Consider the following 17,410-nt stretch of genomic DNA (forward strand, 5'->3'; position numbering starts at 1 on the left):
GTTCAAGCAATTCTCCTGCCTCAGCCTCCTGAGTAGCTGGGATTACAGGTGCGTGCCATCATGCCTGGCTGATTTTTGTATTTTTAGTACAGATGGGGTTTCACCCTGTTGGTCAGGCTGGTCTTGAACTCCTGACCTCCTGATCTGCCCACCTCGGCCTCCCAAAGTGCTGGGATTATAGGTGTGAACCACTGTACCCGGCCTACAATTTCAAGTTTTTTGAATTGTCCTTTCGGTCTTTGCTTCACATTTATTGAAGCTCTGCTACTAGTTCCAAACAATTTTTTTTTTTTTTTTTTGAGACAGAGTCTTGCTCTGTTGCCCAGGCTGGAGTGCAGTGGTGCAATCTTGGCTCACTGCAACCTCTGCTTCCCAGGTTCAAGCGATTCTCCTGCCTCAGCCTCCTGAGTAGCTGGGATTACAGGTGCGCACTATGACGCCTGGCCAATTTTTGTATTTTTAGTAGAGATGGGGTTTCACCATGTTGGTCAAGCTGGTCTTGAACTCCTCCTGACCTCGTGATCCACTCGCCTCAGCCTCCCACAGTGCTGGGATTACAGGTGTGAGCCACTGCGCCTGGCCAGATTCACACAAATTTAAGACTGTTATATCTTCTTGATGATCTAACCCAATTATTATTATAAAATGTCCCTTACTTTTTGCAACCAGCATATCTGAACAGCTACAATTTCTTATAACAAAACTATAGGAGGTGCACATGATTTTCTATAACAAACATGTAGAGCATGTACTTGGAGTACATGTAAAAGCAAACACAAAAGCAAAAAACAAAAAACATGTAGAGCAAGCATTAACTTTACATTAAACAGGACATATTGTAAGAGATAAATAACTTTTTCAGGGTTAAAAATCAGGATATCACAGGTGAATTTCTTGTAAACAAACTAGGCAGGACTGAATTTCATGCTGGTAGGAAGATAAGCAAGAAAGGACATTCATACCAATCTAGCTAATGTTAATTTTCTTAGTGTCTTTGAGGTAAATACTGTCTAACTTTTACTTATTTTTATGACAGGACACTATGGCATGCTCAATGCTTTGTTTTCTCAAAGCTCTTATGCCAAAATTTTCTTCATTCTCTCAATAGGTGGATGGTTCCTTAACATGATAAAAGATATCTACTTCAGTCCTTAAAACCAACATCACGCTTAATGGGAAAATTGTAGAGATATCTCATTAAAGATAGGAATAAGACATAAAAGTCTACCGTCATTATTATTATTATTGTTAAATATTTTACTGGAGATACTAGCCAAAGCAATTAGATATGAGAAAGTAGAGGTATAAAACTTGGAAAGAAGTAGGTAAAACTATTTGAATGATAAGATTATAATGCTAGGAACTCTACGAGAATGAACTCCAAACAATAAAGCAACTTAGTGAGGCAGTGGATCACGATATTAATATGCAGGAAATGATACTTTCATGTATACATACAACCACGATGTGTATTAACCCCGTTCAGATTTGATAGTTCTAGGATCCTGCTGCTCTTGAGTGAATTTCTCAAAGTGGCCATTTAACCACTTAAAAGTACCCCTCATACGGCATTATAGTCAGTCCCTCCTCTCTCCACCTCCTACCCCTTCCCTGACGTCTTAGAAGTTGAGAAGTATCAAAACAGACCCTTTCTTTAAATATATAGAAAAAAGGGGTAGACTGTGTATTTGATGGGTACTTCTGGCTATAAGAAACAGAATCCCTGACTTAAGGTGAGTTAATAATAACTAAAATTTATTAAGCACTCTTACAATACTTACAATATGACCAGCACTATTTTAACCCATTTAATCTTTATGGCATCTTTATCAGAAAACAGTAAGGATCCCAGCACTCTGGGAGGCTGAGGTGGGTGGATCATTGAGGTCAGGAGTTCAAGAGAAGCCTGGCCAACATGGTGAAACCCCTTCTCAACTAAAAATACAAAAATTAGCCAGGTTTGGTGGTGCATGCCTGTAGTTACAGCTACTTGGGAGGTTGAAGCAGGAGAATCGCTTGAACCTGGGAAGTGCACGTTGCAGTGAGCTGAGATTGTGCCACTGCACTCTAGCCTGGGTGACAGAGTGAGACTCAGTCTCAGAAAAACAAGAAACAAAAATAATAAGGAAACTTATTAGACATCCCTACAAGGCGTTCAGATACAGGGTGAGCTCTAGGTTTGGAATGATGTCACTAAGGACATCTTTTTATAACTTTGTTCAGTTGTCCTCAGCATTGGTCCATCAGTTTCATTCCTCGTGATGGGCAGGATGGCTGTTAATGACAGTGTGGGGTAGATGTTTCCACCTTAAGAAGACAGTATATCAGAATTCTCCTGAGCATGAAATGGTGGTCCTTTCCTTCAGTCAGATTGAGCCAACTTGGGTCATATACTCATTCCTTGATCAGCAACTATTTCCAAAAACATTCTGTATGATGACTGGTTTAATCAGTATCATTTTGATTCTGGAATAGGGCAGCTATCTGAATGAAATAAGGATTTTAGTACAAAGGAGTTAGAGGAAAATGAATATTGGATAGGTAACATTATTCACTATAGAGTTTTGTTTTTCATGTAAAATTTAGACGAAAACTTTAGCAGATTTAAGTCCAGTGATAGAAATGCTAAGTTTTCAAGCAAATGGTCAGAAAATCCTCTTTAATGTTTTATTACTTACAGAGTAAACATATTTCTCTGTCTGGTACAGAACAGGAGCTAACTGATTTGGGGTTCATGTTCATGAACATTGTATGAAATGCACATATAACAAACCTCATAAGCTTTTTATTAGTTGATTTATTCTTTGAAATATTAAGCTTGGTGTAAGGTATTATAACCTCAATCTCTTTCTTTGAAAATATAAGAAGTCAATAGTCAATGTTGCATCAATGAATATTACTCAGCGGATGCCTATTTTATTTCTTCTTTTTCTCTAAGAACCATTTAAATAGTCCTTATGGTTCAAGCATCTCACAATCAGATTAGTTTCTATTAATTCTTTGGAAAAGAAACATTCTGGGAACTCAGAATTTAACAGTAGGTTGCTTTGATAATGTGCTCATTTAGCTAGTGGATTCCAGAGTGATAGAATGTATGTTTGGCAACCTAATTGTGTAGGAAGAAAAGAACTTCTGTTAGAAGTTTTTTAAAAAGTTTAAAAATTGTTTTTACCTCACTTAAAAAGTTTGATGTCTTGTGAAAGTTTTATAGCATGCATAATATATTAATGCCATACATGATACATGTAAATTTTTTTTTTATGATAGGGATGTGTGATCAAGAGTTTAAGAATGCCTTAGTCTAAAGGTAATTAGTCTTGGAGTCATGGCTTCGCAGAGGAAAGATACTGGATTTCAAGCTTGACATTAAGATGATAATAGTGGTGACTAGGGAATAATCAATATAAAAATAATAACAGGTAACATTTACTGAGCTCCTACAAAGTGCCAGACACTATTCTAAGCGCTTTACATCCTCATAACAAACTTATGAGGTAAATGCTATTATTATCCACCTGACTTCTGAAATTTTCTTACCCCAGTACTCCCTGGTGTTAACTGGGCACTCAATTTGTCGAATAAAATAAAATTTAGCGCTGCCAAATTTGTCAGCTGAACGGGGCGGCATGGATTTCAGTGCAGGAGTGGGGGTCAGATGGCCCGGGGCTTTGTGTCCTTAGAGGCCAGCGGAAGCGCCGCATACCTGCGAGGAATAACATGAGCCGGTGCTTTAATTTCCTGGGTTAGTGCTACTGGACTGAATGCATTTGCAATAACGGGACGCAGAAAAAAAAAAACAAGCGGGGACCAGGGGAGGCGAACCCCTTCCCAGAGCGAGTCCGAACGTCTGAGAAGCAGAAGCCACACGTCCCGGCGACCTAAGTCCTGGATCCACCGGCCCGAAGACCTGCGTTAGCATTTACAATCCGGGGTGAGCTGAAGCCTCCGGTTGCCCCAGTTCGACGCTCTAGCCCTGCGAGCTGCAGACGCCGGAAGTCTCGACTGCTCCCCGCTGGCGCGCCGGACCGCGGTCATTTAGCCGTGCTCCCCCCACGCCTGGAAGAACTGCTTACACTCTCCACAGCGTGGTGGTTCTGTTGCTCACAGGTTAGTCTCCTGCGGCAGTAAGAGTCTCCGTCTTCCCCCCCAGCGATAAGCGTTTGTTCCTGCAATCCGGGCGGCCGCCTTCGCGCGCGGGGTGCTCTGCTGCTTGGAGAGTTCCCTCACGGGTCACATCGCGGAGGTTCGCGCCAGCTCCGGGTCGTGACCTCCCTGCGCTGCTGCTTTGGCTCCTGGTAACCCGCGCTGGCTCCGTCCGCTCGGAGTTAGGAGACTATGTCGAGCTAACGTTGACTTTGTCCTGCAGTTTTTGCTGGGCATCCCCAACAGCACACTGTAAAGAGTTGGGGTCCTCTCGAAGAGTTGGGACTGGGTACTTTTGTTGGTAGTACTAAATTTCAACACCTGAGGAGTACGCTGCCCAAATTATTGTAGGAAAGAATTATCTGGTTTAGTGGTTATAATACTTTTTGTCCCCGCCACACTTGAATGACAGAAAAACCCTCCCAACAGGAGCTGATTACAAAAGTGAGTTTCTGTGTAGGGGACATTGGATGTATGTATCAGTGCCTGTCAGTCTGTATGTGTGTTTGGGGTGGATGCTGTGTAATTTTTAAAAATCTGTGGAGATTCTGATAATTTGATAACCTGTTTCTCCAGTCTTCCCCTAATTCCTTCCCATTTTCCCCTGGGGGAAATGGTGCCTCACTTTTGGATAGAAGGTGCAACTCTTCGCTTACACTTGCACGTTTAAAACATATCTGATTGTGTTATTTCTGTCCTCAGAATCTTCCTGGATGAAGTTGCCTTCGGGATAATACACATTTCTTAGCCTAACTTAAGGGGCCTTCGGGGTCTTGATTCTGCTGAATATTTCGGTCTTTGCTACTTTCATGGAAAACACACCTGCAGGTACACTCATATTATGCTCCCACCATGCCAGTTTACAGTAATTTAATAACTTTAGATACGGCAAAGTTTCATATGGTTTACCCAAGTTTTTATTTTTGTTTTAACATTTAGCCAAAATCGATTGAATTCATAATATTGCTAGGCACTGTTTTAAAAAACGGGATAAAATGAAAACAAAACAGTCTTCAGTCCTTTAAAAAAATAAAACAACTTTCTGACACATAGTTCACCCACCATACAATTCACCATTTAAAATGTAGCGGTGGCTCACGCCTGTAATCCCAGCGCTTTGGGAGGCTGAGGTGGGCGGATCACGAGGTCAGGAGATCGAGACCATTCTGGCTAACACGGTGAAAACCCGTCTCCACTAAAAATACAAAAAATTAGCCGGGCGTGGTGGCTGGCGGTTGTAGTCCCAGCTACTCAGGAGGCTGAGGCAGGAGGATGGTATGAACCCGGGAGGCGGAGCTTGCGGTGAGCTGAGATCGCACCGCTGCACTCCAGCCTGGGCGTCATAGCTAGACTCCGTCTCAAAAAAAAAAAATAAAAAAATAAAAAACAAAAAACTAAACCTAAAAGTAATTAGTACATTCGCAATTAGTACCATCATCACAAAATATGCTGTAATCTTCTTCAACTTCATTAGTTGGTTTAATTTTATTGTCTATTTCAGACAGACTGCAGTAAGTTATTCTTGTATTCTTTTGTTCATGTTTAATATGCTGCATTCAGTTTGTGACAGCCATATTGGATCAATTTTCGAACATTTTCATCACTCCAAAAAGAAACCCTGTACTTATTCAGCAGGCTCACCTGACTTCCCCATCCCCACTCCCCATTCTAAGCCCTAAGCAACTATGAATTGACTGACTGTATATTTGACTGTTCTGGATTATTCATGTGAGTGAAATCATACAGCATGTGGTCTTTTTCAGCTGGCTTGTTTTACTTAACATTCATGTTCGTCTGTGTTGTGTTTAATAGCATGTGTCAGTACTTCTTTAATTGCTGGTTAATCTTTTATTTTATGGATATTACCACGATTTATTTTCCATTAGTTAATGGACGTTTGGATTGTTTCCACCTTTTGGCTATTATGTATAATGCTGCTGTGAACATTCACCTACAGGTTTTTGTGTGGACATACCATGTTTTCATTTCTCTTGCATATGTGCCTAGGAGTGAAATGGCTGGGTCATATGGTATCTCTGTTTAACATTTTAAGAAACGGTCAGACTGTTTTCCAAAGCCTCAGTGTGCATCTTTTTAACATTCTCACCAGTAGTGTATTAGGGTTTTGATTTCTCACTCCTTGCCAACACTTGTCATTATCTGTCTTTCTGATTCTGGCCATTCTAGTGGGTGTGAAGTGTGTGTCATCGTGTTTTCATTTTTTGTTTCATTGACATGTAATAATTGTACATATTTAGGGACTACAGAATGTTATTTTGATAAATGTATACAATGTGTAATGATCAAATCAGGTAATTAGCATGTCCATCACCTCAAACATTCATCTTTTCTTTGTATGGCAACCATTAAAAATCTCCTAACTTTTTGAAAATATTGTGGTTTCAAATCGCGTTTCCCTGATGGCTAATGATGTTGAGCATCTTTTCATTTTCTTTTTTTTTTTTTTTTTTGAGACGGAGTCTCGCTCTGCCGCCCAGGCTGGAGTACAGTGGCCGGATCTCAGCTCACTGCAAGCTCCGCCTCCCGGGTTTACGCCATTCTCCTGCCTCAACCTCCCGAGTAGCTGGGACTACAGGCGCCGCCACCTCTCCCGGCTAGTTTTTTGTATTTTTAGTAGAGACAGGGTTTCACCGTGTTAGCCAGGATGGTCTCGATCTCCTGACCTCGTGATCTGCCCGTCTCGGCCTCCCAAAGTGCTGGGATTACAGACTTGAGCCACCACGCCCGGCCTGAGCATCTTTTCAAGTGCTTATTGCCCATTTATGTATCTTCTTTGGAGAAATGTCTGCTCAGATCCTTTGCCCATTTTTAAATTAGGTTCTTTTTTGTAATTGAGTTGCAAGAGTTCTTTATATATTCTAGATACAAGTCATTTATCAGATATGTGACAGTCTTTTAGATTATGCTACCGTTCTTTTAGATGAAAAGCACATGAGATTAACTTTTAGTAGCCTTGGAGACCTCCCTGTGGGTGTGTGATTGTAGTTTAGAGAGTGATGGTTTTCCGACAGCTACGTGGGAGGCCAGGCCCAGGAAAAATGCTGTGAAAGAACCTGTGAGGAGCATTTTAAGACTCGAAAAATGAAGCAAGGGGAAACTTTGTAATTTGCCATTCCGTATTGAGTTTTGTCTGTCTTTATTGATTTTTAGGAGTTTCTTCGTGCAGGAATATTAAGCCATTGACTGTTAGGTATGTGGCAGATATCTTCAACCTATTTAGTTAACTTTGTTTTATCTTTTTTACTATACTGTTGTTATACATTTTTGTGTAGTCAGGACTTTTCCTCTAAAAGCCTTCTGGCCAGTAGTTTAGAATGTTGTTCTTTAATTATAGGAGTTAGAGAAACTGACATAGTACTTCCCAGTTAGTGTGACATCTGAGTTCCTGGTGTTATGTTTAGCCTAATAGTGTTCATTGTTTCAGACATTGGTGCCTCCCTGTCTCTCTGCCTCGAAAAATATGCCATGATCTGCTTCAACTTTGTTCATTTAACTCTCTACTTTAAACAGACTCCAAGAAGTTATCCTTTTATTCTCTTGTTCATGTTTCATATACTGCATTAGATTTGTGAGAGCCATGTTGGACAGTTGGTCACCAAATATTAGGTACTTTTTTCATACTAGCAGGTATTTTTTTGAAGATTTAATGTATGCAGAGGTTGAGTGTAACTATTGTGTTCTGTATTGTTTGGGGCGTGTTGGAAAAAGTAGTTTTATAAAATCTTGTTGACATTGTAATTTAAAAAAAATTTTATTGGTTAAAAGGCAGTAGTAGTAGTTATATATATGTGTGTGTGTGTATATATATATTTTATATATATATATATATTTTTTTAAACGGAGTTTCGCTCTTGGTACCCAGACTGGAGTGCAATGGTGTGATCTCAGCTTACTGCAACCTCTGCCTCCTGGGTTCAAGTGATTCTCCTGCCCCAGCCTCCTGAGTAGCTGGGATTACAGGAGGCTGCCACCACTCCCAGCTAATTTTTGTGTTTTTAGTAGAGACGGGGTTTCACCATGTTGACTAGGTTGGTCTGGAACTCCTGACCTCACCACCTTGGCCTCCCAAAGTGTTAGGATTATAGGTGTGAGCCACTGCACCCAGCCAGTAGTAAAAGTATTTTTAGAAACTGAGCATTTTGACAGTCTAAGGAAAGTGACGTACAATAGCTTCCAGAAAAAATTGCATCTCTCTGTTGACATATAATGGCCAAAATTTCATTCTTTCCCCATGGCTTGATTCCAGTTAGAACTCTGTGCTTCTTGTTTCAGTGTTTTGTCTTTTCTTTTTTAAAATTGTGATAGAATATACATAACATAAAATTGACCGTGTTCACTATTTGTAAAGGTACAGTTCAGTGCCATTAAGCACTTTCTCATGGTTGTGTAACCATAACCACCATCTATCTCCAGAACACTTTTTTCTTTGTTGCCCTGGCTGGAGAGCAATGACGTGATCTCGGCTCACCGCAACCTCCACCTCCCGGGTTCAAGTGATTCTCCTGCTCAGCCTCCCGAATAGCTGGGATTACAGGCATGCGCCACCATGCCCAGCTAATTTTGTATGTTTAGTGCAGATGGGGTTTCTCCATGTTGGTCATGCTGGTCTTGAACTCCTGACCTCAGGTGATCTGCCCACCTCAGCCTCCCAAAGTGCTGGGATTACATGCGTGAACCACTGCACCTGACCCAGAACACTTTTATCTCCACACGCTGCACCCATTAAATGATATATCTCTGTTCCTCCCTCTCTCCAGCCCCTGGCAACTACCATTATATTTTCTGTCTCTATGAATATGACTCTTCTAGGGTCCTCATAAAAGTGGAATCATAAAATATTTGTCCTTTTGTGTCTGGTTTATTTTATGTAGCATGTCTTCAAGGTTAATTCATGTTGTGGCATGTGTTAGAATTTTCTTCTTTTTAAAGGCTGAATAATATTACATTGTATTCCATAGAACACATTTTGTTTATCCATTCATTAGTCGATAGATATTTGGGTTGTTGCCACCTTTTGGCTATTGTGAATAGTGCTGCTATGAGCATTGGTATACAAATGTCTGAGTTCCTGCTTTCAATTCTTTTTTTTTTTTTTTTTTCTTTGAGATGGAGTCTTGCTCTGTCTCCCAAGCTAGAGTACAGTGGTGTGATCTTGGCTCACTGCAACCTCTGCCTCATCGTTCAAGTGATTCTCCTGCCTCAGCCTCTTGAGTAGCTGGGACTACAGGCATGCACCATCACGCCGGCTAATTTTTATATTTTTAGTAGAGACAGGGTTTTGCTGTGTTGGCCAGGTTGGTCTTGAACTCCTGACCTCAAGGGATCCGCCCGCCTCAGCGTCCCAAAGTGCTGGGATAACAGGTGTGAACCACCATGCCTGGCTGTGCTTTCAGTTCTTTTAGGTATACATACCCAGAAGTGGAATTGCTGGATTGTAGGGTAATTCTTTTGATTTTTGAGGAACTGCCCGTATGCTTTAGTGTTTTTGTTATTTACATAAAAGATGAGATTTAAAAGAATTGTGTAATTTAGCCATGGATTATCACGTTTACCTTTCCAAAGGGCCATTTCCTACTTGAAGGGGTGTAGGTGTTTTTGTATGAGGACTTGGAGATCTTTGAGTTTTAAAATTATTGCAGTTCACACTAAATAAAAGGTTTATCTTGGATAGTTTTCCAAATCCTAAACATCTCTATGATCCAAGATTTTCTTGTTGTTGTTGTTGTTTTTTGAGACAGGGTCTCACCTTGTCACCCAGGCCGGAGTGCAGTGCCATGAGCATAGCTCACTGCAGCCTTGACCTCATGGGCTCAAGTAATCCTCCTGCTTCAGCCCCTCCAGCAGTTGGGGCTACAGGCACATGCCACTATGCCTGGCTAATTTTTGTATTTTTTGTAGAGATGGGATTTTTGCCATGTTGCCCAGGCTAGGCTCAAACTCCTGAGCTCAAGCAATCCACCTGCCTCAGCCTCCCAAAGTGCTGGGATTACAGGCGTGAGCCACCTTGCCTAGCCTTTTTTTTTTTCTTAATGCTTTCTGTATTTTTAGTCTTTGGGGAAATTACCCATCATGACAGACTCTAAAATGGAGGTGAGTTTGCAAACTTGTATAGTTCCAAAAGTCTGTGAATTGTTCTGGTATCCTACTACTGCTCCATTTAGATGCTTTGGCAATTACCCTGGTGTGCTGTGACTATTGCTGCTTCTGACAGGCAAGTTTACCTTCCTCAGTGCAAAGATAACCATGTCATTAGTTAGTTGAAGATTAGGAGATGACCAGCATTATTCTCTTTTACGACTGTATCATTCTTTTTCAACTATTCTCCTATTGTTGGAACTGCAAATTATTGTGGGTACTGCAGTCCCTTTGAATAGCTGTGACCTCCCAGGTATGACTGGGAAAATGTAGAAAAACAGACAACAGTATGGCTCAACCAAAACTTAGAAAACTAAGATTGCATGTGGCTGCCAGATCCTGGGAACAGGATGGCTTAAGGGCAGCCCTAAGGGATAAAGGGTAGAAGATTTTTATGTGTTACAACTTCTCTACCAACCTTTCCCTCCCATTGCAACATCTTTCATAAGGTCTCAGTTTAATGTTCCATCATTGCTGTTACAACCGATATCATTTTATTAACAGCAAGTGTATTATCAGGAGAGATGGGAGGAACTGGTGTGTTAATGTGACTTTTGCTGTTAGTTTGGGTCTCTTTGTCATTTGGACTCTGATCTGGTGATCTGTTATCTTGTGGGCTCTTGGTGCCTTATGACACTTGGCATTTGCAAATGCACTGGAAAGGTCCCCAGATGGATTTAGATGTTCCAGATATCATGGAACTCTGATGTCACTTACATTCATAAGTGATCTAGCAAATACCAAGATTACTTAGATGCTAAGCACCCAACTTTCCCTCTTTATGCACCAGCTTTTTGAGGGAGATGAAACACAATCACATAAAGAATGTACTAGATGGGCGTGGTGGCTCATGCCTGTAATCTCAGCACTTTGGGAGGCCAAGGCAGTCGGATCACTTGAGGTCAGGAGTTCAGACCAGCCTGACCAACATGGTGAAACCCTGTCTCTACTAAAAATATAAAAATTAGCTGGGCCTGGTGGCAAGTGCCTATAGTCCTAGCTACTCACAGGCTGAGGCACCAGGCACAAGAATCGCTTGAACCTGGGAGGCAGAGGTTGCAGGGAGTTGAGATTGTGCCATTACACTCTAGCCTGGGCGACAGAACAAGACTCTCGCTTTGTTGTAGGGAAAAGCATTTCCTAGCCAGGTGTGATGGCTCATGCCTGTAATCCCAGCACTTTGGGAGGCCAGGGTGGGCAGATCACTTGAGTCCAGCAGCTTGAGACCAGCTTGGGCAAAATGGTGAAACCCCATCTCTCTACTAAAAATATAGAAGAACTAGCCGGGCATGGTGGTGCACACCTTTAGTCCCAGCTACTCAGGAGGCTGAGGTGGGAAGATCACCTGAGTCTGGGAGGTCGAGGCTGCAGTGAGTTGTAGTGGCACCACTGCACTCCAGCCTGAGTGACAGAGTGAGACCCTGTCTCAAAAAAAAAAAAAAAAAAAAAAAAAAAAATAAATAAATAAATAAAAGTTACCAGAATCAAAGGTGAATACTCCTAACTTTTGGTTATAGATTGTTCCTTTCGTTGAAATGTTATATGCTGGGGGCAAAGATTGACTTCTGATGTGCAATGGTAGCCTTTAGAAACACTTCTATTCTACATCCATATTTAAGTATATCATCATGTGGTGTTACATTAGAATTTTTCTAATGTTTTTTGGGCCTCAAGCCTTTGAGCTATAAGTAGCAAAACTTTGAAATTTATGTGAATACTTTCACATTATAACTTATGATTTTTCCCATGGTACTGAGTAGTTGTATTGTCTTACCCTGTTTTTTTTTTTTTTTTTGAATTACCATACAGCAAAATAAACTTTTTATATTATAAATTTTAACCCATGTACTGTTTGTGTAACCACCACCATAGTCAGGACGCAGAAGCCTCACCTCAAAAACTCCCTAGTGCTATCTCTGCATGGTTAAACCTTCCCCTCATCCAAGTTACCAAAACCAACAAGTAAATACCATTTTGTGTTTTTGTTGTGGGAAGCAGTTACGTTGCGTCCTTGCTTTTCCTCTTTATTAGGGATTTAATCTAAGCATGATGGGCTAGAAAGGATAAAGTCAACATAGGCTCTTCATTTTTTTTCAGAAATTCATAAACTTTTTCATGCATTTAGTGTTTAGGAATAAAAACATTTGGCTAGCAATGTCCTCCAACAGGTGGCAGTGTTGTGCTATATAATAGGACTTACTAATAAAGATTGTGGCTTTTTGTCAGCTGGACAATATTTGCTATACATTTTTATGTCAGAAAATCAAGATGGTTAATTAAGAACTGACATTTAACTATTGAAACTATTTTTTAAAGTCTATTTCAAAATTCATCTTATCCTTATAATGTTACTAGTAAAGTAGTCTATGGATAAAAATATTCCTTAATACATTTGTATTTGTTTTCAGAGTTTGCAGAATTATGAATTGACTCTTTCCTTAAGGTTAACCTTTGTGGCAGGAATAACTCCAGTGTTGTGGATGAATCTGTGAGTCATAGAGCCTTATCAGTGCGACTTCAGATGTTTTATGTTTCAGCCTTCTCTATCACATGTAGGAATCCCTTTATAACATCTCTGGTAGTTGGTGGCATTGATCAGTAAATGGAGCAGACATGGAAGAAAGATATAGGTTCTAATTGCCAGCTTCCTGATTGTGAAGCCTTAATGGAGATGTTCAGTGAGAAATGATGAAGTGGAAGCTTGTGAGACATTTGCACTTAGGTGACTCAGGTTTTCAAAGCTAACTCATCCAAAAAATGGATTCTTTTTTTCTTTATACTTCCAGCAACTTAATGTCTGGCAGTATATACTTCCCTAGGGACCAGGGCTGCCATTCATCCAGATGCTCCTGAGTAATATTCAGGGTCACTTTAAGACCCCTCAGTGTTCTCTAAATTCTCCCTCCTAAATATTTTCAAATATGGCCACTTCATCTCTACCTCTCTCATTGAAAAGAACAATGATTTTTCACCTAGATATACTGCTTCCTAATTGATTTGCCAGGATATATTATTACCCCCATTTTTCACACAACAGCCATTTTAAAAAAATGTAAAATCTGATCTTGTCACTCCCCATGTTTTTATTCCTAAACAAGTTTGTGAGAAAGTTTGTAAGTTTCTGAAAAAAAAGAAAAGAAAAAGAAAAGGGACTGTGTTGATTTTATCCTTTCTAGTCCATCATACTTAGATAAAACCCTTAATAAAGAGGAAAGGCAGGGATGCAACGTTACTGCTTCCCACAATCAAAACACAAAAATATATTGAACACTGAAACTCTTTTTTTCCTTTCTTTTTTTTTTTTTTTTTGGACAGAGTTTCGCTTTGTTGCCCCGGCTGGAGTGCAGTGGTGCGATCTTGGCTCACTGCAATCTTGCCTCCTGGTTTCAAGCAATTCTCCTGCCTCAGCCTCCCGAGTAGCTGGGATTACAGGTGCCCGCCACCATGCCTGGCTAATTTTTATATTTTTAGTAGAGATGAGGTTTCACCATGTTGGCCAGGCTGGTCTTGAACTCCTGACCTCAAGTGACCCGCCCACCTTGGCCTCCCAAAGTGCTGGGATTATAGGTGCGAGCCACCACGCCCAGCCTTTTACTTTTTATTGTACTTAGAATAAACCCCAAATATTTAACTTGACCCACAACATTCCTCCCTCCTCCCTGTTCTGTGATCTGGCCTCTCTTCTTTCATAGCCTCATCTCATGCTAGTTTCCCCTCGTTTACTGTGCTCCAGCTTCTCTGGTGTTCTCTTTGCTCCTTGATTGGAGGAGGTGGGGAGAATAGATGCAAGGAAACCTGTTTGTAAGCAAACATACATTTCAGGTAATGAAAAAAATGCTTAATGGTATATTGAAATTTGTGGGTCAGGGGACATTTTCATAGTATTCAGGAAGCCATCCATCCCTTTGTCACTTTTCAACTCCTCAGATTGAATCTAGGGATAAATGCACATCTGACTACAGATGCTGTGTGTGGGAAAAGTTATGTTCTAATAGAAAAGGAAATTTAGAACTCGACAGTGATTACCTGTAATACTGTTAGCTGTGGATAATCCTTTATATTTGGTAGCTCTCGCTTAGTTTGACTTTATTTTTGTAATTTCATTCTTCTAGCATTTCATTATTTATTGACTTTGTTTTTTCTGTGTGACAGCCTTGCCTCACCAGCCAGTTGGACTATACAGCCATCTGGGGCTTAGATGCTATTAGTGGCATCCCTAATAAGTGATAATTGTGCAGTCTGTGCTTGAGTTTCTTGTTTCGCAAAGCAGTTCATTCCTGCTGGAGATAGTTTTATTTATTAAGAAGCTCTTCTTGGCCAGGTGCGGTGTCTCACGCCTGTATCCCAGCACTTTGGGAGGCTGAGCTGGGCAGATCACTTGAGATTAGGAGTTCGAGACCAGCCTGGCCAGCATGGTGAAACTTCATCTCTACTGAAAATACAAAAATTATCTGGGTGTGGTGGCACATGTAATCCCAGCTACTTGCGAGGCTGAGGCAGGAGAATTGCTTGAACCTGGGAGGTGGAGCTTGCAGTGAGCTGAGATCGCGCCACTGCACTCCAGCCTGGGCGAAGAGTAAGACTCCATCTCAAAAAAAAAAAAAAAAAAAGTAGATTCCTGGTAGATTGAATCTGTACTTCTAATCTTGCTCCCTGTTGAAACTCCATTAAAACTGCAGTAAAAACCCAATGGACATGGAAAACAGACAACATCAACACAGTGTAGATTTCTTTTTTTTTTTTTTTTTTTTTTTTTTGAGACGGAGTCTCGCTCTGTCGCCCAGGCTGGAGTGCAGTGGCCGGATCTCAGCTCACTGCAAGCTCCGCCTCCCCGGTTTACGGCATTCTCCTGCCTCGGCCTCCCGAGTAGCTGGTGTAGATTTCTGAAAAGCCTAAGAATGAGTTGAAATTAACTGACACCCAAGACTTATGAATCCTGAGTTGCCAGAGGGAAAAACTATGAACCAACCAGATTTATCCTCTAAATCCTCATAAAGCTCAAGAAGTAACAAAGCCAGGTGTCTCTGAAAATTGGGGTGCAAAAGACAAGAAATAAGAAAGAGTGGATAAATGTTGCTAAGAAACAACTCTCCCAATGCATGCTATTCACCTTGGGACAGATTCTGGAGGTTCAGAGCAGATGATCTCTGGATAAAGTTGTGTTTCCATATGGGAAGTCACTCCCAGAATTTCTCAGGAAATTTGTATGTTATTTTATTTTATTTTATTTTATTTTATTTTATTTATTTAGTTTTTTGAGACGGAGTCTTGCTCTGTCACCCCGGCTGGAGTGCAGTGGCCGGATCTCAGCTTACTGCAAGCTCCGCCTCCCGGGTTTATGCCATTCTCCTGCCTCAGCCTCCCGAGTAGCTGGGACTACAGGCGCCCGCCACTTCGCCCGGCTAGTTTTTTTGTATTTTTTGTAGAGACGGGGTTTCACCGGGTTAGCCAGGATGGTCTCGATATCCTGAACCTCATGATCCGCCCGTCTCGGCCTCCCAAAGTGCTGGGATTACAGGCTTGAGCCACCGCGCCCGGCCTTGTATGTTATTTTAAATCCCAAACCCTGAGGAAAGTTACTGGTAATTCCAAGTTGGAAAAAGAATCATTTTCATGACAATTAAAGATCAGTAGTCAATACTATGAGATATGATTGGCCCTTAGAGCTCCACTGATGTCAAGTGGAAAGCAAGAGCAGGACATGCCAACACCGACTAAAACCTTAAGGTGTACATCTCTGAGAGCTGAGACAAGAGCATCTAGGAGATAAGCTTGTGATCTAAACAACCAGTCTCATAACTGTTACCATCTTATAAATAAATGTGTTTTTATACTCATCTGCTGCTAACAGTTATTCTTATAAATAAATAATAATACATTTGTATCCATAGTCCACTTCATATAAAGCCTATTAGTGGTGTTTCAAGAAATAAAAAATCTGAAAGCAAAATAAGTCCTAAAGTTGGCAATACAATATATTATTCTGTATGGTAGTATATTGGTCTGTTTTCACACTACTGATAAAGACATACCTGGGACTGGGCACTTTACAAAAGAAAGAGGTTTAACTGGACTTACTGTTTCATGTGGCTGGGGAAGCCTCATAGTCATGGTGGAAGGCAAGGAGGAGCAAGTCCTGTCTTACATGGATGGTGGCAGGCAAAGAGAGAATGAGAAAGATGCAAAGTGGAAACCCTTGATAAAGCCATCAGATCTTGTGAGACTTGTTCACTACCACAAGAAAAGTATGGGGGAAACCGCCCCATGATTCAATTATCTCCCATTGGGTCCCTCCCACAACACATGAGAATCATAGGAGTACAATTCAAGATGAGATTTGAGTAGGGACACAGAGCCAAACCATATTTTTCCTCCCCTGGCCCCTGCAAAATCTCGTATCCTCACATTTCAAAACCAATCATGCCTTCCCAACAGTCCTCCAAAATCTTAACTCATTTCAGCATTAACCCAGAAGTCCACTGTCCAAAGTTTCGTCTGAGACAAGGCAAGTCCCTTCTGCCTATAAGCCTGTAAAAATCAAACAACCTAATTACTTTCTAGATACAATGGGGTTACAGGTATTGGGTAAATACAGTTCCTAATGGGAGAAACTGACCAAAACAAAGTGGTTTCAGGGCCCATGCAAGTCTGAAATCCAGCAGGGCAGTCAAATTTTAAAGCTCCAAAATGATCTCCTTTGACTCCAGGTCTCACATCTGGGTCATGCTGATGGAGCTGCCTGTGGTCTTGGGCAGCTCTACCCCTGTGGCTTTGCAGGGCACAGCCTCCCTCCAGGCTGCTTTCACAGGCTGGGGTTGAGTGTCTGTGACTTTTCCAGGTGCATGGTGCAAGCTGTCAGTGGATCTGCCATTCTGGGGCCTGGAGGATGGTGGCCCTCTTCTCACAGCTTCACTAGGCAGTGTCCCAGTAGGTACTCAGTGTGGGGGGGTCCAACCCCATATTTCCCTTCTGACTGCTCTAGCAGAGGTTCTCCATGAGGGCCCTGCCCCTGCAGCAAACTTTTGCCTGGGCATCCAGGCATTTCCATACATCTTCTGAAATCTAGGCGGAGGTTACCATACCTCAGTTCTTAGCTTCTGTGTGCCTGTAG

At 41.3% G+C, this 17,410-nt stretch overlaps 1 protein-coding gene across 9 annotated transcripts in view; it reads left to right on the forward strand.

The window, feature by feature from the left end:
* Positions 1-3,829: 3,829 nt before the first annotated feature.
* Positions 3,830-17,410, forward strand: part of COA1 (cytochrome c oxidase assembly factor 1) — a 92,918-nt gene continuing 79,337 nt past the window's right edge. For 3 of the 9 annotated variants that reach the window (XM_037988201.2, XM_007981507.3, XM_073008931.1), the window contains exon 1: positions 3,997-4,107. The gene's annotated coding sequence lies outside the window, so the exon portion shown is untranslated. Of the gene's footprint in view, positions 4,108-4,565; positions 4,588-4,845; positions 4,972-17,410 lie in introns of those variants that run through there. The other 6 variants (XM_007981506.3, XM_073008932.1, XM_007981503.3 and 3 more) reach the window with 6 other exon arrangements.

Source organism: Chlorocebus sabaeus, chromosome 21 (genome assembly GCF_047675955.1).
Source record: "Chlorocebus sabaeus isolate Y175 chromosome 21, mChlSab1.0.hap1, whole genome shotgun sequence".
Taxonomy (NCBI): Eukaryota; Metazoa; Chordata; class Mammalia; order Primates; family Cercopithecidae; genus Chlorocebus; species Chlorocebus sabaeus.